At 42.6% G+C, this 24,754-nt stretch overlaps 1 protein-coding gene and 1 pseudogene across 2 annotated transcripts in view; both read left to right on the top strand.

The window, feature by feature from the left end:
• KCNK2 (potassium two pore domain channel subfamily K member 2) overlaps positions 1-24,754 on the top strand; it is a gene marked incomplete at both ends in the record, with an annotated part of 83,963 nt that overhangs the window by 11,646 nt on the left and 47,563 nt on the right.
• On the top strand, positions 4,839-5,308 carry LOC311179089 (acyl carrier protein, mitochondrial-like; annotated as a pseudogene). The gene has a single exon. The product of its transcript is annotated as an acyl carrier protein, mitochondrial-like (transcript).

Genomic DNA, 24,754 nt, shown 5'->3' with positions numbered 1-24,754 from the left:
TTTCTGTCTTCTGAATATCGGCATCTTTCTAGGATCAGATCTAGCTATGCTAACGCTTCTTATTTTGTTGCAGTAAGTGATCCAGATGTTTCATTCTTGCTGAGGGAGCTGCAGTATGCATCCTTTCTCTGCCCTATATAGATGTGACTCTGTTTCACGAGTGTCATCTCAGTTTTCTTGCTGCCTCCTATGCTGGATGAATGAACAGAAACCTCAGAATTTTAGGATTAGGGGGGATCTTCAGAATCTGTAGGAAAACATAAGTGTGTGGTGTCTCTTTGAAGTCTCTTACCACGAAAATTGTCAGATGAAATTACAAATGGATTTCTAAAAAGGAGTCCACAAGTTCAAGTGTCATATGATTCTAAATGCATTCATAAAGGGACATGAGGCTTTAAAATGTTACAAATGATTTATCTAGTGGATGAGCAAAAATTTGATGAATACTTACCCATTAAGTGACTCTTGGGTGCCTACTATGACACCCAATAGTAGTATCTACTACTGGCAATGCTCGAGCCCCCCCGAAAGAGCCAGAATGTTGGATGCAAGCCCCACTTTTCTCTTTTCCTCTAGGGTGGAATCACTGTGCTGCCTCCTCGGCTCTGTCCTCTGGAGCAGAAGCAGGCTGCCCAGCTCTCTCTGTACTTAATGACCCCAGGCATCAGGAGTATGCTGGACTCTGTTAATGTTCAGAGGCAGGCGAGATGGAAACCAATTCCAAATCCAGAGCATTAGATGCCCACACCATCTTTTTCTCCCCCCAAGGAAAGGCTGGGCTTTTTTTCCTGATCAGGCCATACAGAACTGAGGGGAGGCCCACAGAAGATGAGTGTCATGGATCCTCCTAACAGCCTCGCTGGTTTTCTTCTCACTTGGGGCAAATATTACTGGTTCCTAGATTTCCAACTGAGGGTCAGTCCGTTGTTGAATCAGCAACATCTTCCACTGTTTTGCTGATGTCGTTCTGTTTAAGACGTCAGGTTTTAAAACTATGAGCAACTCAAGGCTCTGATAGTTACAGAAATGAGAAAAAAGTTAATAGATATATAAGGTAATTCTTAGTGTTTTGCAAAAAATAATATAGGTTGCCTGGGCTAATTAAATGTGCAGATCAGGGAATTCAGATAATTCAGCAGAGATCGGAAAGATAATACATAGTGAGCTGTGTGCAGACATGTAAATAACCAGGGCAGGCATTCCAGGTGGAGAGAAGGTGAGAATAAAGGTTCAGAGGCAGGCACATTCCTGGCAGAGAGGCCAATGCCTGGAAGGGGTGATGAAGAGGGTAATTTGTGTTGAAGAAAAAGGCAAGAGAGGCAACAGGGACCGGATCCCACAGGGTCTCGTAGATGGGTGCATGGACCCTAGGCACCCCTTAGACCAGCAAGTGGGACCTTGGATTTCACTGGGAGTGAGTTGCAGGACCATGGATGGACTTTGAGCAGTCCAAGGACACAATCCACCTTAGAGCTTGGAGGGGTGTGGCGGTCCCCAAGGAGAAACAGATGTAATTGAGTGAAGTGGGGAGTCCATCGGGAGATGGTGGTGGTCTGGTTGGGGAGAGAGCAGAGGAGTGATAGCATGTGGTCAGGTTGGGGTATGTTGAAGGCAAGGCCAATGTGACTTGATGGGAGGTGGATGAAAAAGAAGTGAAGAGGCCTCCCTGGTAGTGCAAGGAGTTAAGTCACAGCACTATGAAGCTATCCGCAGCCACTGCAGCACGAGTTTGATCCCCGGCCAAGGTGGAAATCCACATGGTGCAGCAGACCTCTCCCGTCTCCTTCCTGCTCCCCTCAGCAGTGGATTTCAGTGGACCTGCCTGTTCTGTTCCCGACTCTGTCTCTTGTGAATCCTCTCACTTCCCCACACCTCTGGCCTGCACCTCAGTTCTTGTATGCATAAATAAATAAATCTTTAAAAAAAAAGAAGTTAAGGATGGTTCATGGGCTTTAGGCCTGAAAAGCTGTAAAAACAAGGTTGCCAGCTACTGAGCTAGGACAGACAGGTGGAGCAGGTGTCAGGAAGGAGCTCTGGGGGATGATATTGGAATTGCCTTCCAGACAGACAGGGTTGGACTCAAGTGAAGACTGTGTTGGGAAGTTAACGGCCTGTCAGTGATGTTTAAAGTCTTCAGTATAAATGAAATGGCCTGTGCATGTGGATGAGTGAAGAGAGGAGTGAAGAAGGGATGAGAAGGCAGTCAGGGAGACTGGGGGCACACTAAAGTGTGGTGTTCTGGGAACTGAGCGGAGCCCCCTTGCAGCTGGAGAGGAGCCACCATCGGCCACCAAGTCCTGCTCTGTGATCTGGAGCAGGCAGCCTGTGCTCTGTTCTGTCAGCTCACGGCCAGGCTTTATAGGTACTCGGAATCAGTGAGCTCAGAGTGTGGCTCCAGTAGTTCTTGGTGGTGAGCACTATGGCTGACACCGAGGCTATGCTGGACACAGACATGCAAGACCAGGCAGAAGATTCTTTGGGATACATTTTACACATATGGGTAAGATAAACAAGATGTTGCCCCAACTTCAAACTCAGGAATTTTTTTTTTCAATATACTTTTCATGTAGAAGAACTGGGGTGTAGGCCAGAGGTGCGGGGAGTGAGAGGATTCACCAGAGATAGAGTTGGGAGCAGAACAGGCAGATCCACTGAAATACACTGCTGAGGGGAGCAGCAGTGGGCAAGACAGGAAAGGTCTGCTGCACCATGTGGATCACCTCCCTGGCTGGGGATCAAACTCAGGCCAGAGCATTGGTAGCTTGAGATTGAATCCCTAGGCCACTGGGGAGGCCCACAGGAATTGATTCTTGAATAAAACGTGTTATTAGATATTTTTATTGTTTGGAACTTCCAAAGTGTTTTCATACAGAGGTAGCATTACAAAGGTTAACTGTGAAATGCTAGGCAAACAAAGATAATGCAGCCAAGCTATAACCAAGACACTGGTTTGCCAGGTTATTTTATTATTGTTTTTACTTATTTTGAAGGTGTGACCCACGTAGCCTCTTCGTGCCCCAGCTTTTGTCGAAGGTAAATAATAATAAGCCTCTGACTCCTCGGGGATGCCCTGAGGATAGTGGTCAAGGGTTGGTTTATGAGATGCTGAGGCACCGTGCAGCTGTTTTGAAAGAGTTACCTCGGGGGAGAGAGCTGTGTGGGGGACATGGATGCAGAGCAGGTGATGAAATAGGAACAGTGAGTGAGGCTCAAGTAGGTCGTTGCTCCCTGCTGCCTGTGTCGGTGCTCCCTGCTGCCTGCATCGGTGCTCCCTGCTGCCTGCATCAGTGCTCCCTGCTGTCCACACTCCCCTCTGCAGCGCTGGAGAGGTCCCCATGGCTTCCTGAGACTTGCCTATCTGCGACTCTGCCCGGCTTGGCATCCCTGCATCTTCCACCAGCACAAGCACAGTCTTGGTTTGAGTGGATTTTGGGGCAGATGTGAAGACCATCATGGGGTTTCACCCAGCTCGGTACCTCACCAGCCTTTAGACCCTCCTCCACTAATGGGGGACTGTGGGCTCATGTCCTGGGTCTCTAGGTGGCAAAGACCCTCCTGTCTCTTGCTTGTCCCGCGACTTTGGGGGCATCTTCCCTTTCGCAGGCCGCTGTGTTCTGTGCCACTTGCACCTGGGATGGGTGTTCTTGCATAAATGAGGATGAGCAATAGAACAATGTGAGTGACTAATGTCAGAGGCATGAGGAGAGGTGTCAGCTTTGCTTTCAGAGTCTCTGGCATGGAGTGGCACTCTCAAGTCAGCCAGAGAGGTGTTGAATGACAGCTACTGGACAGGTATCAAAGGTAGTGAGGTTGTTTCAGTTGGCTTGAAAAGGTTTAAGAAATTCTGTCCTATTCCAGATTATTTGTATTTGGGCAAAAATAAATTTGAACATGTTAATAATTGATTCATGATTATATTTGTGCAAGAAAAAAAAAGTTCCTTTTTTCAACAAAATGAATTTCAACCAACCCAGTGTCTGTGCTGACTGGCGAGTGTGTGAAAGGGAGTGTCCCTGGGGGTGGGGAGTGGGGCGGGGTGGAGGAGCGCCAGGGAGCAGAGGCAGGATTAGTGTGAATCATTACATTTGGAGAAGTTATTCATATATTATTTATGCTGTCTTGATTTTGTGACTTTGAGCCAAGACTATAAACATGTTAAGCAGTTTTGCAAGACTTCCTGTTCTCTGTTACCAAGTCCCACTGAACTGACTCTACAGTGTATTAAGAACTTATACCTGCAGCCTGAGAGCACAGGAGTTCCTTGTGGGCTTATCAATGGTCATTAGTCAAGTTTGTTGAAGGGAGAAATACCTAGAATTTCCCAGGGCATGAAACAGCTGTCCATCAGAATGTTATTGGAATGTTTTAATGTCGTGATATTTCCCCTTTATTGGGGACTAATTTGGTTTGTGACCAGTTTGGTTTAGTCAAATACAAATTGGGTTAACCGGCCACTTTGCTGGCTGTTTGTGTGTGTCCAGAACCTGAGATGATATATTCAGAAAGGACTGGGAAAAAATTCATTTGCTTTAAAAACCTATAATAAAAAATAAAGCCTTTCTGTTGAGACTTGAATAATTTCAATAACTCTTTCCCCTGTGATTACTTTTACATAGGTATAAAATACTTTTTTTTTTGTTTAAACTTGTACTTGTTATGGAAATATAGGCTTAACTGTACTGGGAAATCAAATGAAAGAGATCAGTGACATTTTTTTAGGCAAAGTCAATAGAATCTCCAAATTTGAGAGTCTATGGCTATATATATTAACAGAGTAAAACTTTCTTTGTTCCATTTTGGGTTATTTTTTTCTCATCAATTTAGAACTCTGGGTAGCCATGGCGGCTCGTGTCCTTTGCGCCTGTGTCCGCCAACTGCCTGCGGCCTTCGTGCCGCTGCCTCGTGTCCCCACGCTGGCCGCTGCCCTGCCCCTCAGCACCACCTGTGCCCTGTCAGGGCCCGGACGAGGCCTGGGGCTCTGCAGCCCACTTCGGTGCTCATGCAGGTTGTGAGCAGAGCTACACAGCTGTGCCGCCAGTACAGCAACGCCCCTCCTCTGACGTTAGAGGGAATCAAGGACCGTGTTCTGTATGTCTTGAAGCTCTACGACAAAATTGACCCAGAAAAGCTCTCGGTAAATTCCCATTTTATGAAAGACCTGGGCTTAGACAGTTTGGACCACGTGGAAATTATCATGGCGATGGAGAACGAATTTGGGTTTGAAATTACTGATATAGATGCCGAAAAGTTAATGTGTCCACAAGAAATCGTAGATTACATTGCAGATAAAAAGGATGTATATGAATAAGATAGCAGACCCCCTTTCTCCACTGAGAGAAGATTCAGAAGATGCTGGCAAGTGTCTGCAAGTGAGAACACATTTGGCATCATCGCTGACTTTGACAGAGTAATTCTGTTTTGACTTGTATTTAAATTGTCTAAGTGTTTTTTCCCTTTGAAAATAAATCTATAAAACCAAAAAAAAAAAAAAAATTTAGAACTCTGGGCCTTAAAAATTGCATGAATTTGTGTGGGTGAGAGTGGTAACCCTGAAGCAAAATGGTATAAAAATACTGCCTTTGAAGCTGTCTCTCCTTCATCCCGCTCTCCTGCCTACTCAAGTCTTCTTTAAGGACAACCTCTTTTAAAAGAACTTCCTAGGTAGAGTGACTGTTAATTGTATTAAGTTCCAGTCTTGTTCTTCTAGAACTCTCTTTGCTATCTAAACACCCTTTGTCTTTTTCCTGCCACTTGAGCTCTTGTTTCTTTCTGACTTCTCATTCTGTTTCTCTCCCCATACTTTTATTAATCTATGGTCCCCCACTTAAGCTGAGATGAGTTGGGAGGGGGCAAAAGCTAGGTTAATAATAGACTATGAATACATCACACCGTGATGTAGAATTTAGAAAAACTCAGAGGAGAACCCACAGGTGGGGACGCTTGGGTTTGTAGATTGACTTCACGGGGGCTTTTTCTGACTCCTTCAGGGTCCCAGAGACTTGAAGGGTTGACTGTGACTCTCCCTTCCACATCACCCCGTCATTTCACACCAGGTTCAAAAAATTACAGAACTCTGTTGTTTCAGGTTCGGTTGTTACCTAACATACAATCTCCATAACAACTTTGTAAATGCACACTTGAACTTGGGTACTGTGAAACAAATCCCTTCAGTGATAGAGGCGTAGTTATGTTCTCTGGGGCTCCTCTGAGACGTTGATGACTAAGAGGTGAGATAGTGATGGGGTGAGAGATTGAGACAAAGCATTGATGACTTGAAAATAGCTCAGGACATGCTTATGCTCTTTGAAAACATATTTCATGACTATAACTATTAACGAAACCAAAAATTGAATACACACATGTTGAAAAAAAAAGAAACAAAAAACAACTTTAGGGTCTGTAACTGATTAAAAATTTTTAAAATTCTTATATTTCAAAATGTCCAATAATACGTGTATTACTTTTGTAATTACAAAATGTTCCAAGTGGACAGAATGGGTGGCAGTGACCCCAGTAGGCAGCCGAGTGCCTTTGGCTCCCATCCCAGGGATGGAGACACCTGCATTCACGGTTGTTTCCTCCTTTGAATACTCAGCTTTTGTTTCTACTAATAGGAAATAAATCCACACTTTGAAAGGAGCAAGAAAAAGCTGTATACTTTGTTAGTCTGTGCAGAAATAACTTTGACTGTGATGGCATAACCCCTAAATAGAAGGGAAGACTGGGGGGAGGGGTTTTTATCAGAGGAGCTCTCGAAGGTCTCCTGTGGGGAGGTGACCCCCCGCAAGAACCCCAGCTCTTCCACATTACAAAAACTAAGTTTCTTGCCTTTATAAAGGATGCTTCTTTATAAGAAGTTTCTAATTAATGTGTGGTTCAACTTAGGTCATGCATTACTTAGAAACGCATTCAAGGACTTTGAAAGACTTTTTATGAAGCAGTGAAAGATATTTTCATTCAAGTTGTTTCCAACAAAAAACATCAGATTAAAAATATTACTTTTGCTCAATTAAAAGATAGATTCTGGGGAAACCTAAAATGATTTAGTCATTTGTGTTCTGCATAAAATATGCAAATGTACTACTTTTTCTTTGTCCTCCATGTGAAATCAGAAATATATTTTTTAAAAAAGAAAAAAATTATTGATGCTAGATTTAGAAAATATAAGCTTTATCAATATTTTTAACAGTTAATTTAATTGTGTAAAGCAATTTGGGGATTTCTTTTTCTCTTTTGATTCATGTAGATGCCCCTATATTTTTAATAAAGAAACACGAAACAAGTGTCATTTCCATGTAACTTATCGATTCTGAAAAATCATTATTATAGTGTGTCAAAGTTCATTTATAAAACTGGAGGTTAGAATGTATATTACTGTTGAAAACTTGATATCTGAATATACAAATTTACTGTACAAAATGTAATCATCTTAAATGTTAGATAGTATCCCTTGATTTCTCAGATATTTGCAAAAGTTGGAGGCAGCTTGCAACTTCCAATAAGGATTCACCGGTCAATCTGTGTTTCCTTAGAATCTCCTTCTCAACCTTATAGGATTTAACTAGACCAGCAAGTACACATCCTTCATGGTAGAGCTGTAAGCAAGACCATTCAAGATTCACTATTAACACTTTCCTACTTATGGGAATTAGCTTTAATGCTGCAGTCATAAATATCAAACTGCAGTGCAGTTTAGCTTGTTATTACACACTGTTTATGAAATTTAAGTGCCATTCTTTTGAATGTTGATGATAACATTGCCATTTGGTAGTTAAAAAGTGTTTGGATATTGGCAATATTATATGATTCAGTCCAGTAATATCGTTAGCTGAGAGCTACTCTTATAGAGCAATCTGCTAATACGGTTTCCTTTTCTAGATGTTGTTTGCTCCTTGGCAGACTGTTACCAGTCCCAGGTGGTGCTCCATCAGGGAACTGCCCCACACGAAGCCATGGTTTGCTTTAGCTACCAGAAAACCATGTAAAGATGAGTGGAGAAGATGAATGGTACAAAGGATGAGCCATGCAAGTTGACAATGAGTCCTGATAATGCTACCTCATTTGATAAGCATTATGGCCCAAGAAATAGCCCCAGTGATTAAGACTGGCTGTAGAGGGGAAGCTTCTTGAGCAGATGGAGTCTGTAAATAGCATTCCAGACAAAGGTGGCTAATAAAGGGTTAAAAAAACACACTTAGGGGCCCTCCACGCTTCTGACTGTACCCTGTGCTTGTATAAATAAAATAAAATAAATCTTTAAAAAAAAACACACTTAGGAAATTGATAATCAAATGTGGCTCCCTGGCTCAACATGCTAGGTGAGGTGACTGGGCTCCCCTGTGCCGTGTGACTCCCCAGCTTACAGGAGCAGGGGCCATTTTGGATGCTCTCTGGATTCGTTAGCAGGACTTGCAAAGCTGTTCACATCATCGGCGTTGGGTCATCCTTGTGTTGCCCTGGAGCTGGAGTGTTGAGAATGATGTCCTGCCTCCTTTGACAACAGCTCTCAACTATGACTTCACACTGCTGGTGGATGGAGACGATGGCACACAAGCCCTAATGATGCCCAACACTGAAGCTTTTCACTACGTTCTTTGGAAATGAAAGCGTCATTTGTTACTTTGTTTTCCTTGTTATGCATTTTTCAAATCTTTCAGAATAACCTTGCTTACATGGTTGAAGTGGTCATGGCAGTGCTGATTCCTTCCCTAAAGATGGGCCTCCTTTCAGGATGAAGCCCCATCAGGAAATACTGGACATTAAGGCATAAAATTGTATCATATAGAATCTGGCAAATGAATATTTAGGTTACTTTTTGAGGAACTGTGTAACAATTCATATATCTGTATAGATAACACTGGATTTAGCCATTGCACCAATTTAGTGGAAATCATGTCCCTTTTCAAAGGAGAAAAAGATGAGAGCAATCTGGAATATCTGATTAAAAGAAGTTCTCACTGACCCACTTATGCACACATCACTGTGTAACCAGCAAGGCCAATGTCTTGTGCCTGCTATTAGGATTCTTGTATAGTGTAGTTTTCAAATTATTTATGTGACTCTGCTTGTAGGACTATAGGTATGAAAGATAGTTTAATGAAGTCCCGAATATGACATTAACAGAGGAGGAATTTGGGGAAAGCATTCAGGACATTATGTTTTATTTTGATGAACATGAGCATCTGAGTAGAGGAAAAAAGAGAGAAATGAAAACTGGTGTCACTGTATTTTGAGATATGCAGTACAACCTACTTTGAAAACAAGACACTCTTCAGGCCTTCCTGGAGGCTACTTCATTTGCAATATCTTCCCTTCAATGTAAAAATAGCTCATCCAGTACCTTATGGAAAAGTTATTCCTAGTCATGGGACTTGACTCCCAGGAACATTTTCATGGCTGTTAGTGATTGCCGTGGGTTCCAAGGCCGTGAAGTCTTGTGGGATTACAAGTGAGTGTGTCTTATCAGTGTTTGGTGTTAAAGCTGAATATAGTTCCAGAACACCAGATGACATTGAGACATCTACTTCTTACAATTCACGAATTAACAAATTCACAGTAGGACTGTGTGACCTTTCATTCTAAAGCCATCGTTGTCATGGAAACTAAGATTTTTCATACTTACTTTCCTGAGTAATTAGTTTTATCATCTCTAAGAGTATAAGCCTCTGAGAGCTCTGTTTCTTAAGTTTAAGCCCATTCTCTGGACTTGCAGCCTGTACTTAGCATCCTTTCCTTAATGCCTGTTCTGTATTTGTCTATAAACTGAAGAGCAAAATTGAGTGTGAACCAAACCAATGGAGTCTTTTACTAGTTCTCTTGTAGATTTTATATTTGGAAGGCCTTCATTAATCAACACTTTATTAGGATGAAATTATATATTAGGATGACATGCGTAGGAATGTCATATTTCCTTTACCTTAACCTAAGCAGTTCAATATGTTCATAGGTTTTCAACGTGACTTTATTGTCCACAATAAAGGAGGCCTTGGGGGCCTCTCTTGTGGCCAAGGGGTTAAGTCTTAGCGCTATCACCTCTAGGGTCTGAGTTTGATCCCATCTAGGGAGCTGACCCACATGGTGCAGCAGACCTCTCCTGTCTTCCCAGTGCTCCCCTCAGCAGTGTATTTCAGTCGCTCTGCCTGTTCTGCTCCCCACTCTGTCTCTGTTGAATCCTCTAAGTCCCCACACCTCTGGCCTACACCCCAGTTTTTCTACACATAAATAAATGAATAAATAATTTTTAAAAATTGCCTTGAGTTGAAAGTGAACTTTAATTATTGATGAAGAAATAGCTACCGTTGTCACAGAACATGGCATGTACAAAAGAGATTTCATCAGGATTTTGTTAAGTGTTCTGATGGCCTGAATTGATGTTGAAATTGCTGGTCTATATCAGTGCACTGGCAAGGGCATCCAATTTCCTGTGGATGTTGAGCAAGAGACCTTGTACAAAAATACAAAATACATTTATAAGGCTATTCCAGAAAAAGAACCTCATGGTAGACTCATTCTTAAAGTGATTTGACATAAACATAGTCCCATCTCAGGCCTCTGTTGCAATAATCACAGCTCTGTGATAACTATTTACAACCCACACATTGCCAGACATTACCGTTTCTGATTATAAGTCTGCGTTTGCTTCTTTTGCATTTAAATAATTTGTGGACCTTATCCAAGTGTTAGGGTAGCATCATACCTTATCATTGGAAAGGAAAAGAAGAGTCTAAAATGTTGGTGCTGGCCATGGAGGCTATAATAAGTCAGTTTTGGGAAAAATTAGCTTACCTGTAGTCAATGAAATAATATTATTGAATGGGGTGCAGTGTAATCACATGCCGTATCTTTTCTCATCTGTAGCTATACCCCTTGTATTTTCAGTTATCTTGTTTCCCCATTGCCTAGGGCCATAAACACTTGATAAATATGTTTTTGAATGAATGTGTTGCAGAAATATCTGTGAAATATAAAAAAAAAATTGATGTCCCTCCCAACCCCCAATCCCTTGATCTTTACTGAAGTGTTAGTTTTTCTTGGGCGCTAGAAAGCTAGAAATCACCAAGCCCATACTCACAACACTCATGTATACATACCTGATATGTTTATTATTTTCTTAAAATATTATTGAAAGATATTTTTAGCTGCTTTTTTTGTTTTCATCTGTTCTTTCCATTAGCTTGCTCTCAAAATTATTTAATCAAATCACACTTTCTTGCCAGCTGTCTATATATTTAATCATCAAACACTGAAGCCTTAAGGATTTTATGTGACAAAACCCAAAGATATCTTTTCTCATAATTTTTATTTAAAATTGCTCTAGAAATACTGGCCAATGCAATAAAAGATGAAAAGTAATAAAATGTAGCTATTGAAAATTGCAGAGATAAAATGCCATTACTTGTCAGCTATAAGCTTGCTTACTATGATTTTCCAGACAGAGAACAAAGTGAAGCAAAACAACAGAAATAATTAGGGCTCCGGACAGAGCAATGGTCATCAAGATGTGGTTCCAGAGCTTTTAATGGCCACTTTCCCAGTCCATCCTGAGATGTTCTTGCCTTTTCATTCTCATTTCCTCACGAGTCTGCAGTGGGGCTTTCTAGAGTTCATGAGATGCACTAGCTCACCCTGCAAATTGAATGCAGAAGCTTATGTTTGGATCTGTTTTCTATTGAGTCAGACATTGAAGAAATTTATAAAATTATAACATGGTGCCTCTCTTTTCATGAAGCAATTGTTTTGGAAAACATTGATATTTCATAAAAGTGGGTTACTTATATTGCTATATAATAGGCTTATTGTTATTGTTGCATAAGTTAATTAAAACATTTGAAAATTAGATGTTCAAACTGATACAGTAAATATTAGTCATTATAACTCACATACACTAAAACTCTTGATGTCTTCAATAATTTTGAGACTGTAAAATGGTTTTGTGATGAAAACATTTTAGAATTGCTATTGCAGAGAAGATCACACAATACAGCAGCTGCAACCAGGTGTAATTTAAGAAGGAAATAGGTAAAATACCTAAGAATAGCGTTATAGACCTATGGGAAGTATGTAGAAATTCTCTATCTCAGGCTATTTAAAGAGAGTCAATAAGTGAAACTTCATTCTATGTTCTATGATGAGAAACTCACTATTATAATAGTGATCTTTTTTCTTAATTTTGAGATTTCACATATTCCAAACAACTGGAAGTATGTTAAACCTGTACAATTTCAATAAAATTTAACTAAATGGTTCTAATATTTATGAAAACATAGTTGGTTAGTAGCTGCAGGAAACATGCTTTTTTAGATTTATTTTATTTATTTATGCATACAAGAACTGGGGTGCAGGCCAGAGGTGCAGGGGGTAAAAGGATTCACCAGAGACAGAGTGGGGAACAGAACAGGCAGACTTGCTCCCCCTGCTGAGGGGAGCAGTGGGGAGACAGGAGAGGTCTGCTGTGCCATGTGGGTTTCTCCCTGGCCCTGGATCTAACTCGTGCTGCAGTGGCTGCAGATAGCTTTGTAATGCTGAGACTTAATTCCTTGCACCACCAGGGAGACCCCTGCAGAGAACATGTTTTAAATGTCTTTCCTGATATTAAAAATATATATATATATTAAAAAAAATAAAGATAAATAGAATCAGTTATCTCAAAACCAACTTCGCTGTGTACTGTGCAGATATGTGTATTTATGTGCATTTACTATATGGTAAAGGAAGCATCAGTGTTAAACCTCACTCACACAAAATGGACACATAAATAAGTATCAATTCAATCAAGATAATATGTCATTAATATCAGAGGTAAAAATATTGCTGGACATTTGTAAATTGTTGGGTGGGGGAGTTGTAAATTCTAATAGTCGACTTGGATAACTATTAGCTGCTATAAATCAAGTGTCTTAAAAATGTTCATAATCTTTAAATGTGGCATATTTATTTCTGGCAATCTCTCCTAAAGAAACATCCAGAAAAAAAATAGTTTTACACAACCACGCTCTCAACAGCACTTTTCAGAATAGACACATTTTGGAATAGTGTATATATGTCTATATATTCAGCAATAATTAAGTGACTGTGATCTTGACAAGGGAAGTCTGCATCTGGAATAATACTAAGAAAAATTAGAGAATACATGTTATATATTTCATAAATCCAACTATGTGAAAAGTACCAGGTATATCTTAATACCCCAATGGTGGTATCGCTGATTTCTGAAATTAGGAATAATTTTTGTTGTCCTCTATGCTTTCTTTATTTTCCTAATGTGTCTTAAATGTTTATAAAATGGTTATAATTCAACAGACTTACACACCAGTCTTCAATTTTAATTTATAGTTTAAGACAGAGCAAGTGGATGAGATTTTGTCTTGTATTTCAGCTCCTGACTACCTGCTAGTTTCTAGTTCTTTGGCAACTGCTACATTTTCACAGTTATCATCCATTTGCCAGTAAACTACATCACCTTAAACACATCAGGTTACCTGTCCTGATTTTAACTCCTTGCCTAACAAATGAGTTCTTTCCAAGTTTAAAACCTGGAAACTAAGCAATAAATATTTCTTTTTTAAAAGATTTATTTATTCATACATACAAGAACCGGGTTACAGGCCAGATGTGCGGGCGGGGGGGGGGGGGTTGAGAGGATTCACCAGAGACAGAGCGGGAAACAGAACGGGCAGACTGGCTGAAATACACTGTTGAGGGGAGCAGCGGGCGAGACAGGAGAGGTCTGCTGCACCATGTGGGTAGCTCTCTGGCTGGCCCCATCAAACCTGCACCACAGAGGCTGCGGACAGCTTCACAGCACTGTTCTCAACCGCCTGTGTCACCAGGGAGGCTCACGATAAATATTCTAAAACTTTACAACAGAAGCATCTACAATCTGCATGTCTCTCCTTTACTGTACAGTTTCTCCCAACATATTCTCTTCTGTTTTGTGCTCCTGGCTCTCCCCTCCCCAACATCTGGTGATTGCTGGAGGGATGACACTGTCACGTGTCTGCCACTTACCTCCAACCAAGGTAGCACCCATACTAGTGTCCCTGTGGGAATTTGTCAGGTGATGGTCATCTACAGGCCTCTGCTGATCTCACTGTTAGAAGATGTATGAGAATCTGTCGGGATCCTGAGTATCTAGAGATACGTGGACAGACTTAAGCTTGTGAATTGCTGTCATGTCCTCACCCAATCTACTTTGTGGGATGTTCCTGATATGTGTGCCCTGGCGTGGATGCATGTGCTTATGCTTGTTTTTTTGATAAAGCTATTATGTATTATTATATGGATTGTAGTTTGCAGTCTGATAGTTTAACTCTTGTGATACTAAAGAATATTGCATGTTTCATTATTAATTCAGATAAGTTTTAAAATAATGTGATGAGTGATATATGAGCATGTTGGTACAAGCTTCATGTAGAGCCAGTCACGATATAAAATATAATTATCTTATAATTTAACTGTCATTAAATTTTTTAGTATAAAGTTTTAAGCTATGTTACATATTTTAAATGGAATTTAAATGATTCTCTTTGTCTAACTAGTCATCTGGGGTGGGATATGTGCTGTTTGATGCATCTATGTGATTCATGTTAACTGATAAATTTCTTTTTAAACTTGCAGCAAATAGTGGCAGCAATAAATGCAGGGATTATACCTTTAGGAAACACCTCCAATCAAATCAGTCACTGGGATTTGGGAAGTTCCTTCTTCTTTGCTGGCACTGTTATTACAACTATAGGTAGGAGACAACTTATTTTGTTTTTTATTTTGGTACAGTTTGTAAGCTAAAAATCATTTGTCTGAGTTTTTTGCAGTTGGTCAAAATGTTCTACATAAGGTAGAGAAGTAGATTTTAGTAAATTGATTTGAAAAGAGTATGTAAAGATTTGAGCAAAGAAATGATGGAAATGAAGAGTTACTGCTTTAGAATCTGAGTTAAGTTTAAAACACACATGAGGGTGGAAAGCAGTGCAGGCCAATCAGCTGATATTGGGTAGAAATGTCAAGAAATGGCTTGAAATGATGATGGGGGGACAGAAAGTCTTAAATTTTCCTGCATCTTTGATTCGCTCATGTAGGAAGAAAGGGTTGAAGTAAGTAAGTAAGGGTTTGATATTCTTTTTTGAAGTTCTTATGTGACATCACCTTTTTCAGTTTGTGAATTTTAACTGCACGCATCTGGGTCGCTCCCGTGCCCCTGTGCTTGCCTGTTACAATGGCTGCAGGGCATGCTTTGTTTACATTATGTTTTCTAAGCCCAAATGTATAAAACAAAAGCAGCACTGGGCCTCCCCTGGTGGCGCAGCGGTTGAGCACTGGGCTGCGAAGCTGCCCTCAGCCTCTGCAGTGCCAGTTCGATCCCCGGCCGCTGGCAAGGGTTTCACATGGCGCACAGACCTCTCCTGCTGTGCCCTCTGCTCCCCTGAGCAGTGTATTTCGTCGGTCTGCCTGTTCTGTTCCCTGCTCTGGCTCTGGTGAATTCTCTCACCCTCCTGTGCTTCTGACTGTACCCAGTGCTTGCATACATAAATAAATAAATAAATAAATAAATCTTTTTAAAAAAATTAAAAAAAAAAGCAGCACTGAAATAAGAGGATTACACAAACGACAAACACGCAGGCCGCACGGCTTTGCCTTTGAATTGTGGTGCTTGTCATGTCACCAGGGATTCCCCAGGCATGTCCTGGCTTGGCTCCAGCGTGACTGCAGAGGCATGATGGGTGTGTGAAGATGTGTGCTCTGCCCCATGAAATCCAGAGAATGTGCACACAGACCACGGAGTGGACACTGTGGGGTGGGGAGGGGATTCCAAGTGGGAGGAGACAGGGATGCATGAGGGAATGTCCCCTTCACATCTGCTCATGATGTGATGGCTTCTCATGGGCCTGCTGGTTAGGGTGTGGCTGAGGGGCGCCCAGGGACCCCCAAACTCGCACATTCGAAAAGGGTTCGGTCATCTGTGCACAAAAAGACAAAGCAGGCTCTCGGTGCGAAAGAGCCGTGATAGGATGAGTCTGCACGGAGGGAGAAGAAAAGGAAGGAGGATGGTTTCCCCATAGGACATTTGAAGTCACCTGTCCCCTCCAGGGCAAATGCCCAAACAGGGTCGACCCAAGGTGGGCCACTGAGGCCCAAAAGCCTGCCACAAGTTGAAGACACCTTCTGGTGGAGAACCATCAGAAAGGGGTTCTGAAGCAGGTCTCTGAAAGGTGGTACAAAAGGAGCAGCCACATGAGCTGACAGCCCCGTCTCACCCTGTGACTCTGCCAAGTGTCTCTGCATGTCTCTCCTCTATGGCCTCCGCCAGTTCCCCACCGCAGCAGGCCCAGGTTGCAAGTTGGCCATGGGCCTTCTCTGTGCTCCCCCAGAGCCCACTTGCCCTCCAGGTCCCACAGCTTCCCCTGGCCGCGCCGCTCTGCCCCAGTTCTCAGAAGCTGCCGTCCTCGGGGCCAGGACCATGGCACCCACCCTACCAATGGAGATGTCTCTGTGACGTGCTCTCTGGTTTTTGGGTGTGAATCAAGACACTGAAAGTTTTAATTCTGTTCTTTAATGTCCTTGATAAATTATGACACTGTATAAAGTCTTCAAATCAGTCCTGTTTTCCAAAGCCCTGAATGGAGAGCGTGGACAATTTATGGGTGAACTCTCACTTCAGATTTTCCTTTGAAAAGAATTTATAGGCCTGTCTTGGTGTGAGTCCACCCTTAGGCGTCTTTGTGCCTAATCACTGGCCGTGTTGGCTCCTGCTTTTGTGAGGAGGTCAAAGCGCAGTTCTGCTCTGACATTTCTACCAGCTGGGTCAGCAGTTGTGTCACTGTGGAAATCTGGAAGAAGGGTGACCTTGATTTCTAACCATAATAACAGGTTAAAAATGGTGCTTAGCCCTCTTGGCCATTTCTACTATGGAAATAACTGCTTTTTGTGTAAACTACTTAGAGCCTGGAAGGGGAAAAAGGCTCATAAGTGGAGTGAGGAATGGTTTGTTCCTGCCCAATAAAAACTCAGAAGCCCAAGCTCTAGCCATTATGACCACCACAGAATTATTCTGCAAGAGACATGGTCATTATGCAGAATTACTGTTGCATCATGTGTTTATAAACAGTCTCATTTTTTGAATCCCCAAATTCAGTAACTTTTGCAGACATATACTTCAATGCATGAAAAAATAAACTATTATTACCAGCCTTACCCCAAATGACAGCCATGAAGCCCAGAAGCTGATGATTCAGGCTGCTAAGGTGTTGCCTGATGGTCACATCTCCCGCTGCTCTGTCTCCAGCTTTCCTCTCAATTGGAGCAGGTGACTCTAGATCACATTTATTCCTGCCCTTTTACTCCTAGGTTAAGGCCATCTCCTGTGACCTTGCACTAGCGCATGGTCTAGGCAGGATAAAAAATTCTACCTCTTTCATGAGGAACCATTGGAATCCAAATCATTATTTAATAAAATTCAAAGGATCATTATTAACATTATTTGTGATAATAGCTGCGTGAGTTAGAAGTGGGGTTTAACGGGAATAGAAATTGTAACCCCTAGCACTAGCTGTGTTGCTTTAGTCATTTAAAAATAGAACTTGAGACAGTTTGAGAATTAATTGCCGTAGCTTTTATAGGGTGCCTGGTACAGACAGTGCTTCCTTCTGGGAGTTGCGCTGGCTGCGCTGTCCCAGGTGGCTAGTCAGCTACTTCTCTGTGGAAGAAGCCAGAGTGACCCTTGCTTTTCACTGGAAACGTGCCCACGGGCAGCTCAGTGATACAAAACAGAATATTAAAATCAAAGGCCTCGTTTTAGAGTTTATCTTCATATGTCTACACACTCTTCCCAAAATCACACCTTCCAAACTCCATTCCACAGCTGCCCAGACTCAGATCCCCGCTTGTTTTTATTTTTTTTAATTTTTCTTCTCTTCCTTGAACCCATATTCTCTCTTTCTTTAAAATGTTTATTTATTTGTGCAAACAAGAGCTGGGGTACAGGCCAGAGGTGCAGGGGGTGAGAGGATTCACCAGAGACAGAGTGGGGAGCAGAACACACAGATCTACTGATACACACTGCTGAGGATAGCAGCAGAGAGACAGGAGAGGTCTGCTGAGCCATGTGGGTCAGCTCCCTCGCTGGGGATCGAACTCAGGCCACAATCACTCAGTGGTGATTGTGCTGAGACTTAACCCCTAGGCCACTATGGAAGCCCCATTCCTGCCTTTTCTCACATCTTTCCTCCCATCCACCTGCCCACACTGTTTGTTGTGCCTTGAATGAAGGTCGGTCATGTCCTGTTGCACCATTCAGTCCCCCATGTGGAGGTCCAAGCCACCATCCTGTAACGTATGGAGCGTCTCTCAGAACTCCTGAGTCTCCCACTCAGAGCAAAATCTGTATGCTGGCCTCTGCCTTTCCTAGTCAGAAGCCAGTTCCGTGAGGTTAGGTGCTTTTGTCTGTCTGAGTCTCCTCTCAATCTTATCCCCAATGCCAGACACATAGTGGGCACTTTATGCTTGCTTTTGGAATTAAAAGCAAGGAGACCTTCTCAGTGACTATGCTTTATTGGCAATTGCAAAACATTCCATCCTGATGAGGCTAAATTCTGAACTCCTTCAACATATTTTCTTACCAGCTTTTTTTGGTTTCTTTATTCATTTATTTATTCGAAAAAATAATAAACCACCCTCACTCTGCTACTGTCAAAAGAAGAAAGATAAATTTCTAGACTATCTGCCACAGGTACATCAGTCAGGGAGGCCTTTTTCAGCCTACCAAGCCAGTGCTGTTCCTGGAACTGCCTAGGAGTGTCCACTGGGGTGGGCACATGAATAAGGAAGCAGCAAGGAATGCTTCATGTTCCTCGTAAATGTTATCTTTATTAAGACTGTCAAGAGATTGAGGAATTTTCTAGGAATTAAGGAAGAAAGGATTGTAGGCAGTGGGAGTTCCTGTGGGGCAGACCAGGGCCAAAGGCAGCAGGGTTCCCGCCACAGCTGGGGAGGCACAGGGGAGAGCACAGTCCCTGCATGTAAGCTGACCTGGGAGAGTCGGTTAGCACACATGGAATAACTGACGAATAAGAGGAAAAAGTCCTGTATCATCGGTGTATGTGGAACCATGGGTTAAGTGCCATAAGAGCTGAGAACAAGGAAAGAACATGTGGGCTGGAACTGGAAAGAAAGGCTTAATTAAAGAATTTGGATTTGAACTATGCTTTTTAGAACATATTTGGTTTAGATTGATGGAGGGGAAAAAGTTCCCCTTTTGTGACATGAGTGAACTTATTTTTTTTAATATTTTATTTTATATAATTCTTACATCATTTTTCATTTTTGCAAAATGTATGCTTTTTCAATTTGGTTATATTCCTCATACAATTGCATCCCCCCTTATTTTGACCCTAGTCCTTCCTCTCCCCGCTCCTCCCCCCCACCCCCCCGTAGTGTGTATAGTTGCTTGTTGATTTTGATTTTTACTTTGTATTGATTAGTCTTTTTCCTGGTCCCTTATTTAGGTTTTCTAAATTCCTGCTATGAGTGAGACCATCCGGTATTTTTCTTTTTCTTTCTGGCTTATTTTGCTGAGCATGATCCCTTCCAGCTCCATCCATGTTGCTGCAAATTGCATGAGTTTATGTTTTTTGAATGCTGAGTAATATTCCACGGTGTATATGTACCACATCTTCTTGATCCAGTCATTTATTTTTGGACATTTGGGTTGCTTCCATAGTTTAGCTATTGTAAATACTGCTGCTATAAACATGCGGTTGCAGGTGCCCTTTGGAATTAATGTTTCTGTGTCCTTTGGGTAAATACCTAGGAGTGGAATTGCTGGATCATATGGAAGCTCTATGTTTAGTAGCTCCAGAAATCTCCACACAGCTCTCCATAGTTGTTGGACCAGTTTGCACTCCCACCAGCAGTGCAGGAGAGTTCCTTTTTCTCCACATCCTCGCCAACATTTGTTGTTGCTAGTTTGTTTAATATGTGCCATTCTTACTGGTGTAAGATGGTATCTCATAGTAGTTTTGATTTGCATTTCCCTGATTACAAGTGATGGTGAATGTTTTTTCATATGCCTCTTAGCCGTTTGCATTTCCTCTTTGGAGAAGTTTCTTTTTAGCTCTTCTGCCCATTTTTTGACTGGATTATTTTGAAGATGAAGAAGTCTCTGAGTAGACAGGGATTGTTTAAAAGAGCAGTGGGAAGTGCCAATGACTGATTCAGAAGGGAAGATTTCAGTTGAATGTGATCTGATATTTGAGAATTTTGTCCCTACTGTAAGTAAGATAGAACATCAGTTTTTTGGCAAGCAGAGTGACAGGTTAAGAGGGACATTCGAAGATGCCTTTGTCAGAAAAGGGGTACGTGGAGAATGGCCGTGGAGGCAGCAGTGAGACTCCCACTTCAGTGACCCATGGGAGGGAAGCTGTGTCTTGGCTGGTGTGACTGGAGCTGGTGTTGAAAGGAAATGCAGGAGACAACATGCTGGGATAATTAGATGCAAGAATCAGCAGGCCTTGGTGGAAAGAGAGAAGCCCAAATGTCAGATGTTGACATGAAATGCGTATTCAGGCAGCAGACTAGTAGTTCACAGAGAGGGCTAATCAATCTGTGAAAGGGAGTAAAATCATGGCCAACACTTTATTCCTTGTGTTACATCAGGCAGGCCCACGTTTGTAGTGTCCCCCTTTGATTTTTGTGTATTTGTTGGCTCTGACAGACCAGGAATACAGGTGGGGGAGCTACCGCCTTGGCGCTCATAGGGGTCGGGGAGACCAGCCATCAGCCAGGCGGCGCATTAAACCAAATGGCAGGCACTGGTTTAAAGGACGTCTGTGTGGGATAGCAGAGCAGAGACAGGGGCCATGCAGGGAGTGGGGGGTGTTCTAAAGAAACTGGATTCCAGAACTCTCTGAGCAGGTGACAGCTGAAACCTGAAGAATGAGAAGAAGTGAGGTGTTCAGGCCGAGGGCACAGCCATGGCCGCCATCCTGAGAGGGAGGGGGTGTTGGCTTGTTCCAGGCTTGCAGAGGAGGCCCGTGTCTCAGCCGGAGGAGGGGGTATGGTTGGCAGAAAAGCTGGAGAGGGTGTGTAGAACTTGTAGGTCATGGCAACATTCTTAATTCAGAGGGAAGCCTTTGAAAGATTTAAGAGGAGGTGCCTCCCTGGTGGCGCAAGGGGTTAAGAGGCAGCACTATGAGGCTATCTGCAGCCACTGAAGCACAAGTTCAATCCCTGGCTAGGGAGCTGACTCACAGGGTGCAGCAGACCTCTCCTGTCTCCTGGCTGCTCCCCTCAGCAGTGGATTTCAGTAGATCTGCCTGTTCCGCTCCCCACTTGGTCTCTGGTGAATCCTCTCACCCCCTGCATCTCTGGCCTGCGCCCCAGCTCTTGTATTGCATAAATAAATAAATCCTTAAAAAAAAAGTTTTAAGCAGAAGAAAAAGATGGTGCCAAAAGCAAGGAAGCTCCTGCCCCTTCCAAAGTCAAGGTGAAGCCAAAGCTAAACCTTTGAAGGCCAAGAAAGCAGTTCTGAAAGATTTCCAAGGCCACAAAAAAGAAAAGAAGATGCCAAATCCCCTGGAAAGAGCCCTCAGGAGGAACAGCCTGACCAGCAGGCCATAGCCCCTGACTGCTGATCCAGCCAGGAAGAAGAGAGAATATCTCCTGGAACATTCCTTAGACTGTCCTCTGGGTGTTCTTTAGGACACCCCCCACTCCCTGAGTGGCCCTGTCTCTGCTCTGTTCTCCCACACGGACGTCCTTTAGACCAATGCCTGCCATCTTTGTTTAATGTGCCGCCTGGCTGATGGCTTTTCTCCTCAACACCTGTGAGCACCAAGGTGGGAGCTCCCCCACCCGTATTCCTGGCCTGTCAGAGCCAACAAACACACCTGCTCATGGGGACGTCACGGTCACCGAGTACCATGCTAACAGCTGTGAAGAATCCATGACACTGAGGGTCAAGGTCAGTCCTGCTGAGACCCAGTGGGAGGAGAAGGCGAGTGTCCCATCGGCTTCTGACTGGGACTCTCCAGAAGTTGCCGACAACACTGGGACCCTCTAGACTGACATCAGCTAATAATTCTAAATATATTGTTTTCCGCCATAGCATAAAAAAGGTTTAAGCAGAAGAGAAGCCTGCTATGATGCAGGCCACCTGGAGGGCCAAAGGTGAGCAGACAGACCAGTGAGAAGGTGATCATGTGAACCCATATACGAGATGTGGGCTGGAACTAAGAACTGAGGATTAACGTTGAATGTTAATCATGACACACGAGAGAGGATGAACTGAAGTGGAGGTAGTGGGAGGGTGAAAGGTGGCGAGCAGGAGAATGAAGAACCAAGTTTACTTTCTTAGATATGTCCTTACCTCTAAGAATAATGTTGTGGGGGCATGCTTCAAAATTTAAGTTATTTTAAAACCGATAAGAAGTCAGACAAATTCTAGGAAATGCTAAGGGTAAAAACGATGTCCTGGGCAACCATATTCTATTTTGAGGTCAACTTTTAAGATTAGAATGAAAGGTAAGATGATTTAATTACCTGAAGCCACTAGAATATAATACAATTTCCTTGGTAGAAATAAATTGGAATGTTGGGGCCGGGATTTGCTTGCACTTATCACTCAATCATCATGATGTCTGAGGCAAGGCCGATAAGCAGTCTGTGCTACAGCAATTTTGAGGTCCCAGAGCATGGCGTTAAGTCGTACGGAAAACATTCCTAGGAGTAAGGTTTCTCATAGTGACAAAAGACTCCTGTGTTTTACCATGAGTCTAGAGATGGAATTCAGCTGTGTCGTTTCTATGTTTAGTTTTTCTCTGCTGTGAACCAGCCACTGGGATTTTCATTGATGGCCTTTTTCTGTGGTGGAATTGCTGATGTGGTAACTGAAGGGGGCAGGCGCCTGCTGCAAGCCCCCGCTGATCCAGTTAGCATCGCAGGTGATTGATTAGAGATGCTTCATCGATGGAAATGCTTAAATGATTAGGAATGCTTTCTTGATTAGAAATGCTTAGGAAATAAAGAAAAGGGCTAGAGTCATTTTGACATGAAGCCTCAGGCTTAAAGAAGAGGTCAGCCAGCAGATGGAGGCTGTGTGGACCGCAGAGCCTCCTGCAGGCCTCTAGCACGGAGTCCAGAGTCTCTCTGTTGGATGTGATAGAAACTGGAACTTCAAGGGTGAGGGGGAAATTGTGTTTTTTTGTTGATTTGGTGATCTCATGAAAATATTATCTGAACTTGGAACTGAATAGGCTTGAAGAGGTGATGTGGAATTTGACAGGCGCATCTCCTGGGAGCTGTCGGCAGCCGTGGGGCTGGGTGTGGCGTTCTTGACCAGTGCCCTGTCCCCCAGCCTTGGCCTGACTTGGAGAGTCTATATTGGATTTTGGAAACCCATTTTGAAGGAAAGCTAAGGTTCTTTCAGGCAACTTGAAAGGCAAAATAATCTTATAGGGTGACTTTCAACTCTGATTCTATCATTTCACTGCCTTTTTTTTTTTTTTTTTTCCTATGTCACTTTCTTAAAGGAAGGATGATTTTTCTAAAAGAGGTAATTCTGGTATTGTGTGGCTGAAATGTCAGAAGGTGAAATTAAGAAATTACTTTGGGTTTTTGATTCTCTTCCTCTTCCCATCCATTTAAATTTATAAAAAGGAGCCTATCTCAGAATGTTAACATCGCTGCTCGTTTCTTCAAAATTTTCACACATATGTCTGTTTATTTTCTAAGATAAAATGCACTTCTTAGGGAAAAAAGCTTATGGAAGGCTTATGTTTGTACAATGAGAAATACATACACGGCAGAATTTTTGCATAAATGATGTTGTAGGCACCAAAGCAGTAAGGAGATCTTCTCATTACCCACGTAGCCACTGCAGTTGTGGGGGGATCCTTTCAGAACATCTAGAACTCAAGAGTCCTGTGCTGTGTAGAAGGGAGTTTGGTTGCCCCGGGGATGAGCTCTGCCTGCAAGTGAGGCAGCTTTTATCTTTCTTGGTAGTAGGAGGACACAGGCGGGGGTAGCGTGGATTTCACAGGTGCTGAAGTCCAGAGGGAGGAGGCTGGCCGCGGGGTGGACATATCTTCAAATCCGGAATTGCTTGTATTTTGAAATAAATACGCTTCCATACCTTTCTGCATACTTCTGGAAAGTTTGCAGTGACAGGTTTTTGATCTTCTGAAAACACTTGTGAAATTACCCCAAAATTGAAAGCAGGAAAGTGTCATGAAGTTCATGCCCTTAATACACATACTCTGTTCTCTTCTCCCTTCCCACCTGCTGACATGTTAGCCTATTTGGCACAGACTAGACTTTACAGAGCATCGGTCTGATTGATCACCAGAAATGCAAGTTTTCTGTGAATGTGTTTAACACTAGGTGAGATGATTATCAGAAAAATCCTTTTTTGTGACCATTTCAAGTATTTCTTTTTATAGGGAAGGGATGTAATAAGACTTGTCTGGACCTGTCCACTTTCAAGCTTCCAGCTCAGAATGATGCTGCCAATTTGTTTGCTTCCTGATCCCTTTCCTTGTCCTGAGTGATTTTAGCCTTACTCCTGGGAAATTGGCCTTGTTCTTTACATGGTACCGGAAGTGTAGCCTGATATTTGTGAAAGATGTCCTTGTGTTGAGTGAGGCTTGTGTGTCAGTGTGGTGGTCGTGATAAAGAGGTGAAAAGGGGTGAAAAGACAAGGAAGTCATCTTGTGACATATATCTTAAATCCAGAAGCTTGAATATATCACATCTGCAAGGATCGTAG

Source organism: Talpa europaea (assembly GCF_964194135.1).
Source record: "Talpa europaea genome assembly, chromosome: 10".
Lineage (NCBI taxonomy): Eukaryota > Metazoa > Chordata > Mammalia > Eulipotyphla > Talpidae > Talpa > Talpa europaea.
The sequence above is the reverse complement of the archived record's forward strand: the minus strand, read 5'-3'. Positions and strand labels throughout refer to the sequence as shown.